The sequence below is a fragment of the Lipotes vexillifer genome, unplaced genomic scaffold (assembly GCF_000442215.2).
Source record: "Lipotes vexillifer unplaced genomic scaffold, Lipotes_vexillifer_v1.1 scaffold428, whole genome shotgun sequence".
Classification (NCBI taxonomy): domain Eukaryota; kingdom Metazoa; phylum Chordata; class Mammalia; order Artiodactyla; family Lipotidae; genus Lipotes; species Lipotes vexillifer.
In genome coordinates, this window is record NW_006781879.1 from 1028481 (window position 1) to 1040134 (window position 11654).

Genomic DNA, 11654 nt, shown 5'->3' on the forward strand with positions numbered 1-11654 from the left:
ATCTTCCCGGACCGGGGCGCGAACCCGCGTCCCCCGCATCGGCAGGCGGGCTCCCAACCACTGCGCCACCAGGGAAGCCCTACCGTACTCTTTTGTTTTAGTGAAAGCCCAGCTGCAGGGTACCACTGAGGACGGGCTGCCAGAACAGAGGTGAAGAAGCTTCGGGGGCTTCTGGGAAGTGGGGCTGTTGGGGGGGCTTAGGTGAGGATGAGGGAGGCCACTGCGGGTGGGGTGGAAGAGAAGGGAGCGTCTGGCTTCTCTCTCACTCTCCTCGCGTCGCCCCTTTTATCTATTCTGATGTCATAGACGCTGCCCTTGCCCAGCCAAGTGAGATAAGGGGTCATGCCTGACAGTAGCAGCCGGGGGCTGGTAAGGGCAAGGGGCCGGGCCGCTGCTCTAGGTCTGCTTATGTGCAAGGGACAGATCAAAACTAACTGGCCCAGTGAATTGCACTGGCCTGCATTTGTTTTCTTAACAAAATTCAAATGCCCCATTTTAACGTTTAGAAATTAGACGTACAATGTAGAATCACTGTAGAAAAATCAGGATGACTGTTAATCTAGACAGCACTTTTTCTGATCTCTTTTTGTTACATCCAAATAGTGGAATCTGTGGTCATCTCAGCTACCCACTCATCGTTTGTGGTTTTATGCTAACTTCAGATTTGAGGGATAATCTTAGATTTATTTATTTATTTTAAAAACAAATTTATTTATTATTCATTCGTTCGTTCATTCATTGGCTGCGTTGGGTCTTCGTTGCCGCACGCGGGCTTTCTCTAGTGGCAGTGCGCGGGGGCTACTCTTCGTTTCGGTGTGCGGGCTTCTCATTGCGGTGGCTTCTCTTCGTTGCTGAGCATGAGCTCTAGGCGCGCGGGCTTCAGTAGTTGTGGCATGCCAGCTCAGTAGTTGGGGCTCACGGGCTCTAGAGCGCAGGCTCAGTCGTTGTGGCGCATGGGCTTAGTTGCTTCGCGGCGTGTGGGATCTTCCCGGACCAGGGCTCGAACCCGTGTCCGTCACATTGGCAGGAGGATTCTTAACCACTGCGCCACCAGGGAAGCCCCATAATCTTAGATTTAGATCGCCCTGGGTTCATGAATATAAAGGACTTCAATAACTCCTTTACTCCTAGTCCAGGCTAGAAACAGAAAGTAGAATAAAATCTATCCAAATAAAAATAACAAGGCAAGACAAACTTTCAGAACCAGCATTTTAGTTTTTTCAATTGAATGTATTCACAGCCCATTTTCTTCCTTTCTTTCCCTTGCTCCTCCCTCCCTCCCTCCCCTCCCCTCCCTTCCTTCCTTCCTTCTTTCTCTACCCCCCTCCCCCCCATCTCTCTCCAGCAATGGTTTTGCCAACCTGTAGAGAAATGAGTTGTCTCAGGAGCATTAAATATTATAACTGATAACAGTGAACTATGAAGAGGGAGTTGGCCCAGAATTTCATACAGCTGAAGAATAATTCCATGGAGGGCTAGAAAATATCAGGACAGAGGAATCCTGAAGTGATAATGGGAATTGTGTTCAGGTAACCTTGAATCCCAGACAGCAGCTTGCAAGGAAAGTCTGAAGCTGATGACTGCTTTTTATGTGGAGAGACAGGGAAAAGGTTATTGATTTACTGCACAAAGTTCACTCATTCCTTGGCCGGCCACTGGGCAGAGTTTTTGGGGACAGGACACCTCGGGACTGGAGTTTTGGGGATTCCATACACCACATCTATATTGTGCTAGGTGCCATGGTGGATAAAAACTAGAGCTTCCTTCTTAAGGAATCATAGTCACCCCAAAGTGCCTTCTGGTTCTTGGTTTGCCAAGTAAATGTGTAGACCTGTATCCTGTGAATGTGAAGATGGGGAGGGAAATCAACAAGGGACCTAAATTCTAAGCCACACGCCCAAAGGAAATGGTCTTCCCATAGATAAACACCATGTTTGTAATTGGAACCAAATCAACTACAAGCCTGTACTTTGCTTCTTGACTAATGGAGGTAACCTTAGGGGAAAAAAAAAGATAATTGCTAGAGGCAGAATAATACAAAATTAACAATCACAGAGACCAATTTAAGGGGAAGTTCCTCCCCTGGTTCCTTTATTTGTGTATTCCACAGCTGCTTTCCCATTGCTCAAAAGGTAATTAAGAGGTGATAATGATATGTATCCCCCTTATCAAAGTCATTAACACATTATTATTTTTGTGAGCAGGCTAGCTACTGCTTGGTCGTGGAGATGCCACTTTAGGAGAAGAGTCTTTACTGCTCTACCAGAGATTTCTGCTGTGATGAAGAAATTACAGTTTGGGGATGAATTAGCAGGTTACATTCTCTGTGACTCTTGAGTGTCTGATTTCCCAAAACCTTGTGGGTTTCTGAGAACCCCCAAGGCCATTCTGACTCTCAGTTTAACTGACAGCTTTCCTCCTTTCCGAGCTGTTCTCTGCCAATCAGGGATGGAACGACCTCTTATCCATCTAATTGCACATCTATTGTACTTGAAGATTTGGCTCAAACCCCCCTATCCTTGGTGCCTTCTCTGAATCTATACTCAGATACTACAAATTCTCCTAACGTCAGCTGGTTTCCCTGCTTTGGTGAGCAAGTGCTACCATGTACAGATTCACTCAGACTGCGGTAAAGTTTTGTAGTTATGTAATCTCAAACATCTTGGGAAAATGTGGGCGTATCTGCTTATGGAGCTTCTCACATTTTAAAGATATCTACAGACTGGAGAGGAGAAGGGCCAAATGCATTCAGATTGGTTCTGAAATCTCCTAGGCTTTGTTAGGTTAGAAAATGGTCTATGATTTTTCTCAGATTTGTATTTAAATTGTACGATCCTTAAGGGCAGAAGTGTATCCGATTTGTTGATCATAAACCTCCTTAGAACCAGAGTTATGGCAGCTTAAAAATAACTTCAGATGTATCCAAATAAATGTATATATTTTAAGAGTCAAATATTACTAAAGCACTTTAAAAAATAAAGACAAAACCACAGTTATTCTCCTGCCCCACCCCCTTTACCACTAGTCCCTGCAGGTAGCTACTTTAAATTAACTTTAGCAGTTTCTTCTGGTATTTACTTCCATATTTCTAAGTCATATATGCGTCTGACTAGATCATTATTTAGTGACTATTACAGTTGGGGAGGACTTAAGTCTCCTATCCCACAACACTGCTTCCTCTTGTTCCCTTTTTCGGTTAAATCAATATTCAGGATTTATATTATTATAACTGTATAAATAATAATCTCTACTGAGCTAACATTGCACTATAATTACCTTTCCTTTCTTGTACAACGTTTTGTTTTTCTTGGAGTTAATAATTGCCTTGTTTTTTCCATCAGCCAGGCTTTGTATATAACTATCCCCAACTTTCAACAGTGTCCCCCAAACTTTCCACATAGTAATACAGAACAGGTAATCTGTCGGAGTCTAAATACCTCCTTTCTGGGACCCTTGATGTCTTTTTTCCAACCTGGACTGGTTTTTCTCTTGGGCTCCACTGTTCTCCCAGGACTTCCCTCTGCTATCATCCTGTTGATTCTCCTCACCTCCTTCCTGTACTGGAGCCTCTCCTTCTTGGTTCCTTCCTGGTTTTCCTCTTTCTTGCTTTACTCCCTCATTTTGGTGGCACACCCTTCCTGAGAAAGGGTGCATGTGAGGTAAATTTACTGAGAGCTTTCCTGCCTGAAAATATCTTTATTCTCCCCTTGCATTTGTTTGATAGTTTGGCTGAAATTTGAATTCTAGGTTAAAAATAATTCTCACTCTGAATTTAAAGGCATTGCACCATTATCTTCTAGCTTCTTCCAACGTTTCCATTCACAAGTCTAATGTCATTCTGATCCCCCATGATTTTTATGTGAGTGTTGTGTAGTTCTGAAATTTCAAAATGATATGCCTTGGTTGGGTCTTATTGTGTTGGTCATTAAGTGGCCCTTTTAATCTCAAGTTCCACATCCTTTTGGATCTTTTAATCTAAAGATCCATATCCTTCGGGTCTGTGAAATTTTCTTGTAGTGTTTCTTCAATAGTTTGTTTCTTCCTGTTCCCCAACCCCCCTGATTTTTCCTGTGGAACTTTTATTGGTCAGTTATTGACCCTTCTGGATTAATCTCACGTTTTCTTATCTTTTCGCTCGCAAATGCCTGCTTTATCTTTTTGTTTTACGCTCTGGAAGACTTCACCTACTTTGTCTCCCAAACTTTCTACTGATATTTTAAAAATATCAGGGCCCATATTTTTAATTTCTAGGGAATTTTTCGTGTTCTAGGATTGTTCCTTTTTTTTAATAGCACCTGTGCTATTTTATAGATGCAATATGTTTTTTTAACCTAGCTCTGTGGATGTTCAGCATACTTTATTTGAGGTGTTCTTCTAATCCCTGCATTGTCTCTCTTCCCTCTGATTTTCTTGTTTTCTGTTTGCTGGTTTTGTCTCTGTCTTTCACGTTGGAGGTTGTCCCTCAAATCTTGTGATCCTTGGCTACAAGGGAATCACATGTGAACTGAATGCTCTGTGTGTACGCAAGGCTCACCAACTGAGGGATTCACTGTAGAATGATGGGGCAGTAAGCCAACATTTTTATTAGTGTAACCCTGAATTCTACAGGTCTCTTCCTTAAGCCCTTTAATTTCTCGACAGTAGGACTTTCCAAAGCTCTTTCTGGGGACTATAAACCTGGCTGTGGCCTCCTGGGTGGTAGGTGCGAGGAGGCTAGAAGAGTTTGGTGATCAGACTTTTGCTAATGGCCCCTGTTTCTCTGTCTTCTGTGCCTTGGGTCCCTGGTCCTGAGCCTGTTTGGTTCAATTTTTTTGAGAGAATAAGTCACCTGTCTCTGGAGGAGGGAGGTAGGTCGTGATGAGACCTAAGGAGCTAGCTGCCTTATGTTGACTTTCAGTCACCCTTGACCTCATGCCTGTATCTTCTGCACGCCCCACACCTCCAGTTCCTGAGCCTTCCCAGAGTTCTGAAGGATGGCTAGCTTGTTCCTTATTGGGTTGCCTTGCCTCTATGGGCACATAGAATCCAGCCTTTTCTGTTCTGCTTAAACTGTTATCATTCCTCCAATAGTTTTCATTATAGCAGATACTCGTTGCCATCCTCATCCACTGATGTCCTCTTTGCTGTTGTATTTCTTGTGGGTTTATACTTTTGTATTCTTTTACTGATGTGTGAGTGGGTTTCCAGGAGAAAGTGGAGATAAATATATACGTATGTATTCAATGTCTCACATTTAGTTGGATATGAATTTTGTAACTTGATTGATGATTGCTTCTTAGCTATAGCTTATTTTTTAAGGGATGTCAGACCTTATATTGATAAATGAAATCAGAGTGGGAATTTAAATATCATATTAACATAGCATTTATTTCAAGGTTAATACATGCAGACCCAGTCTTCCCTTATAAATTAAACAATATGTGAAAGTTGGATGTGCTAACTAGGTTAGACCAGGACCAGGGTGTGTTTTATTCGGTTTTGTGTCAACCATTCTCCTAGGAGTTAGCCCACAGACTTCTTTTTTTTAATTAATTTATTTTTATTTTATTTACTTTTGGCTGCATTGGGTCTTTGCTGCTGCGCTCAGGCTTTCTCCAGTTGTGGCGAGTGGGGGCTACTCTTTGTTATGGTGCACGGGCTTCTCATTGCGGTGGCTTCTCATTTTGCGGAGCATGGGCTCTAGGTGCACAGGCTTCAGTAGTTGTGGCACATGGGCTCAGTAGTTGTGGCTCCCAGGCTCTAGAGCGCAGGCTCAGTAGTTGCAGCACACGGACTTAGTTGCTCCGCGGCATGTGGGATCTTCCCAGACCAGGGATCGAACCCATGTCCCCTGCATTGGCAGGTGGATTCTTAACCACTGCGTCACCAGGGAAGCCCAGCCCACAGACCTGTAACGAATAAACTTAAAAACAACAACAACAACGAGCTAATACAGCTGCGGTTTTCTTCAGTAAACATTTTAATGATCAACTAAGTGCAATAAACTTCTGTATGAGCTGGAAATATCATGATGAAGGAAAAAGAGTCCTTAGCCTGGAGAGCTTCACAGTCTAGCGAAAGAGACTGTCAAGAAAACACATAAATATTAGGCAATGTAATTCATCTTAGTTTAGAAATATGCACCCAATGCAATGGGAGTACCATTTCCCCCTGAAGGTGATAAAAATGCCTAGGTCCGTTTTTCTTCATACTCTTTATGTAGGATCCAAGGCTCTGGCTAGTGTGAAGGTTGGGAATGAGTCCATATAGCTATATGCTCTATCCTAGACATATAGCTATATGTGATAGATAGATGATAGATCAGATAGATAGATGCTACATTTTAGGCCCTGTACCCTAGAGGAGCATCACCAGAGATGGATAGAAGCTCTGAATACACCTTCTCCTCCTCATGGAGAGACTCCCCAGGCTACGCCCTTCAGAGTTGATCCAGTGGTGTGTGCATGGGTTCAAAAATGCTCCTCGGTGCTGACAAGAATCCTAGGTAGGCATTGGAAGTGACGGTATTATTACAATAATCATATCATTGTTATTATTTCTAAACATGTCTGTGATTAATCTTTGAGGGCAGGTTGAAGGTCTTCATTTCAGGAGGCCCTGTGGTGCAGTGCAACGAATATAGTCTTTTGCAGGGGAGCCGGGTTTGAATTCCACATATTGGCTGTGTGACTTTGGTCAATTACTCAATCTTGCTACACCTAAATTTACTGCTATATCAGATTGAGATAATAATACCTAACTCCCAGATTGGTTGTATTAAATGAACAAAGCCAGATAAAGGGTTGTGGGCATTTCTTGATGGGAAGTAGGTGCAGAATAAATGGCAGATATTATTTTTTCTTCCTTCGCCATCAGGGGGTGAACCTCTCAAATGGAGAGACCATATGCTCTTCTTACATGTAGCCCCACCCTTGGTTCAATGCTGGGCACGAAGTTGGCACTTAATGCATATTTAATGAATGAACGAATAAATCAAAGAATGTTTGGATTATACGAGTTGAGGTTATTTTCCTGACATATGGATCATCATCATTTGCTATTTTCTTCCTTTAGGATGTATTTTCTTAACTATTTGCTGATCCTAATAAACCACTATTCTTTTCTGAGCTCCTGGATTACTGGTTCTCTAGTGCTGCAAATAAAGCTAAGTGCTAAGTGCTGCTAAGTGCTAAGAGCTAAGTGCTAAGAGCTGCAAATAGAGCTAAGGAACACTAACATTATTTTTAAATGCCCAAATAGCACTTCAAATCCAATACCATGGTTCGGAATGAAAAGAGGCAACAGATTGTCTCCATTCTTCATTTAAAAGACCCTTCGGCAATCACTTCCTTTGGCAGGTCTGCAGATAAGAGTCTTTGTCTGTGAGTCTCTGCAATGAGAATAAAGGGCCGAGAGGAGATGGTGAGATGAAGAGTTCATGTGTCTGAAGAGTTCATGTGTCTTTTCTTTTTTTTTTAATTTTATCATGTGTCTTTTCATGCACTGGTAACTTTCATCCACAGAGCTGGAGTGGGGCATTTCCTGTCAAATCTTCCATTCACTCTTCCATTCATGAATGCAGGAGCAATGTTTGGCTAGACAGCCTTTGTCATTTTCTAGCCTGGGCAATTACATTATATTAGGGCAATTTATTTTTAAAAAGTTCTAGCCTCAGTGTCATCCTTCCTGCAGCAATCTGGGCAGCACCTGCTTTTGCTCTTTGTGGGGTCTAGAGCTCCTTGGCAGCCGGCATCTCGGACCATCGTAGAACCTCCCACCTTCTATAGTTGGCATCACGCAATTTAGCTCTGAGTTTTAGTTACCACCCTTTGGGTCAGCTTTGTCCTCCCAGTTATTGTTAGAAGTCCTTGGTGTGCCGAAACCACGCCTTCCCCATTTCTTTCCCACTGTGCTCGGCACACGCCTTGCTCCGAAGGGATCTACCAGCCAGCGGCCTATGGTGTTAGTGTTTCCTTGAACTCTGCAACATCTGACTCCGTGAAACACCTTTTTAGATGAAACTCTTTTACAAGGACTTCTTTGAGCTTATGCTTTTTGATTCGCCAATATTATTGCTGATCATGTCTCTTTCATTTCTTTCCCCAGGGGAATCTCATTTACTTCCAGGGCTCTAATTATGACTTTTATGATAATGACAGCTAACCTACACACTCATCTCCACCTCTTAGGAAATTCACAATCAATACGCCTAAAAGGAAATTTATTACCTTTTTGCACAAATCAGTATTCCTCTCTTTTGGAGTTTATTTTGTTCTACTTTGTATTTATTTAGTTATTTTAGTATGTTTCACTTGATTTTAAACTCTCTCTCTCTCTCTCTCCAGCTATACCTGTAGATTTAAATGTATGTCTATGTGGATGTCTCTATGTATATTTATCTCTATCACTTGGCCTCTGTAGATGCCTACTGAGTGTTCAATGATTTGTCTTGCTTCACTGTTCTGGCCTTTATATTTAACTCAGGTTAGGTCAGAAGGGCAGTGCTTTGAGATGAAGATCCTTCCAATCCCATGGGAAGGAGCAGATCCAATGTGTTCTCCAGAGATGATTATAGGGCTTCAGACCAGGAAAATTAAAGTCATAAGGACATAAATACACAACATTTTTAAAAAGTTGATTGTATAGGGGCTTCCCTGGTGGCGCAGTGGTTGGGAGTCCGCCTGCTGATGCAGGGGGCGCGGGTTTGTGCCCCGGTCCGGGAAGATCCCACATGCTGCGGAGCGGCTGGGCCCGTGAGCCATGGCCACTAAGCCTGCACCTCCGGAGCCTGTGCTCCACAACGGGAGAGGCCACAACAGTGAGAGGCCCGCGTACCGCAAAAAAAAAAAAAAAGTTGATTGTATAAAGGAAATCATTAGGCCATGACAGTGCCATGTCAACTCAACAGGAGTGTCTAAATTAGCTCAAGGTTGGATTTTTGAGGCATCTGGGACTTGAGATTAGAAGAATTTTGTGCAATATTATAGGAAACATGACTTAAATCATCTTTTTCAGAATAGTCTTGGAGAATACAAGTTTGCATTATTTCCAAGAGATTTCAGGTGTGTTCCTTGAAACACAAGGATAGATAGGGAGGTCGTCCTTTAAGTTCAAGAGTTATACAGACTCCTTATCACAAGCACATGGTGGTAAGACCACAGAACACATCATCTCCAGTGGATGCTATCACTTCCCTGCCTAGATGAGATGGAGAAAGCCCACTGAACTTGCTAGGCCAAAGGCAGGTTAGACCATCAAAGTGGTTCACGGCCAGAGAACCTTCCCAGTGAATCTCTCCTCTTGCCTGCAACCATCTCTTGTGGTGCTTCAGATTCCCCTGTGTTTCATATGCCCAAACATCCCAACCAGGCACAGACTTACAAGTGAGGGAATTGGAATCGTCCATTTCCATTCTGAAGTGTCTCCCTGGAGCCTCCATTCTGGTCTCTGTTTAGACTGGACCTCAAAACGCTAAATGTGCTTTTTCTCTGCTGGACACTTGGAAAAGGGGCTGTGAAATTTACAGTACAATTCATATCATGGCAAGAATATTTTAAAACAGTGGTTTACGGTGTTTAAGTAAGCTTATTAGTCAGCAGGGATTTCTGCTGATGGTCCTTGGGATATCGAGTTAAGAAGAGCTGGCTGCATGTCTGTGTTTTGGGCTTTGAAATGCTTTGGTTTCTTGGGCCACATTATCGCAGACTTCACCGCATTTTCAAACAACACACATAATAAATGACGTCTCCAAGAATCACTGTAAGGCTTACCTGGATCCCTCTCCCCTTGTTTTGCACTCCATCATCTGTTGCTTACATTTAGAAGCCTGCTGGAGACTGTTTTTCATCTAGCTCACTAGAGAGGAGTAGTTTTTCATGAAGAACTGGGTTGTTGAAATGATTGTAATTCTTCTTCCAACAATCTTGGCACCGGAGTCCATTTAAAAATGTATACATTTAGCTGGGTTGCTTTGGCTTGCCCTATTTACGATGGTGGATTTGGGGTGAATTCTCAGGCCTGTGCATGAATTCATATGCCTCAGTGCTTTGTATTAAAACTAGCGTTTGCAGCTACGAAGTCTCCAGTTAGATGCTATAATATTTAATTTAGTTGGGGAAATTAAAAACAACAAAACTTCACACATGACATTGAAATCAGAGTATATTAAGATACTCGTCTTCATGCAGTGTTTCTCCAAGCAGTCCTATGTGACGGTAACACTGCCACATGGTTAAGTAAAAAGGCTGATGGACTTATAGATCTTTTGAGTTGAGTTAGCACAGAGTGCATTTCTCTGCTTCTTTGAGACTCATGCTGTCTGTAACCAGACATAATTAAAAGATTAAAGAGACATTTAGAAATGTGAAGCTGGTCACTTTTTAATCAGGGAGATTGATTTTCCAATCCCAGTGTGAAGGTGGAATTTTAAATAATTTATAGGGTAGAAATCAGTGGCTTGTCACAACTTGGCTAAAAGAATAAAGGCAAGGGGAAAAGAGGGACTTAATTTTTTCTTCTCCTCTAAGTGCCTTACAGAAAGGAGCATAAAAGGGAGTGAGCCATGATTTGGTTGTTATGGATGAGATGTTTCCCAGCCTCTGTATCTCTGCTGGAAGAATGAAGATTAGTTTGGTTCCTTCCCACCCTCCTTCCTTTTCTCCCTGTGGCTGGAGGTCTGGACAAATTCTCTTGACTACTCAGCAACATTTCTCTTTTATCCTGCAGACACCAGTCAGGTTCCAATCAGTTTAAAACCAGAGTCTCCTAAAGAGGGATTGTGACTGCAGTACAGTGATGCTTCCATTAGCCAAGAGGGGCATTCCAGGGACACGTATTATCAGAAACTAAACAATCAGAGTCAGAATATAGGAGGGTTAAAGGAGGGCTCCATGGGGCTACATCAGGGCACTTCTGGCATTAAACGAAAAAGAGTCATCCGATAGCAATGTAGGTTCCAGTAATATGTGCAAGAAGATATTAAAAATGTGTTTTAGAAGGCTTGGCGCTAAGGTTGATTGACTGACTGTCCGACACGAAAGCTTGCAGGGAGAAGATAGCTAGCAGAGGCTGTTCTTTTAAGGGTATGGATGGTTCAGGAAGGATTGAAAACAACTTCTACTCCCAGGTTGGCCAAGTTGGTAGGTCTTCCCTAAGTCAGGGGGTGTCAGGTAACAGAGGTTCACTGCTGGTCCCTTCTGAGCATGCACTGATCATGACACCTCTCCTCTTTTCCAAATGAGTTTTCAAGACCAAATCAGACTTACCTTCAGACAAAGCAGTGGGCTTAGTGAAATTCTCAAATTTGGTTTGCCCTCTCTCGAGATTTCCCTGCTGCTTTTAAAGTCTAGAGTGGCTTTGCCAGAGTGGAAGGTGGAATGGAGAAATCCTTTTATTCCACAAGTACCCTATGAAGTCGTGGTTGCTGTGGATGAGTTGCTATTAAAGTGCATCGATCGGTAACGGGAAGTAAGTGATGGCAGCTCCTTCTGTGCCAGCTCTTAGTCACCTGGTCTCGCTCTTGGGAAGGGAGGGGGTGGGATGGAGAATAAGGTGAACAGGTGAGGGCTAAAGAGCGCGCGCTGTGCTGCGGGGGCGGTGGGAGGGAATTACTCTCATCAGAGGGAAGGAAATACAGAAGAGGCTAGAGAAGAAGACGGCTTCTCACGGCATCTGCC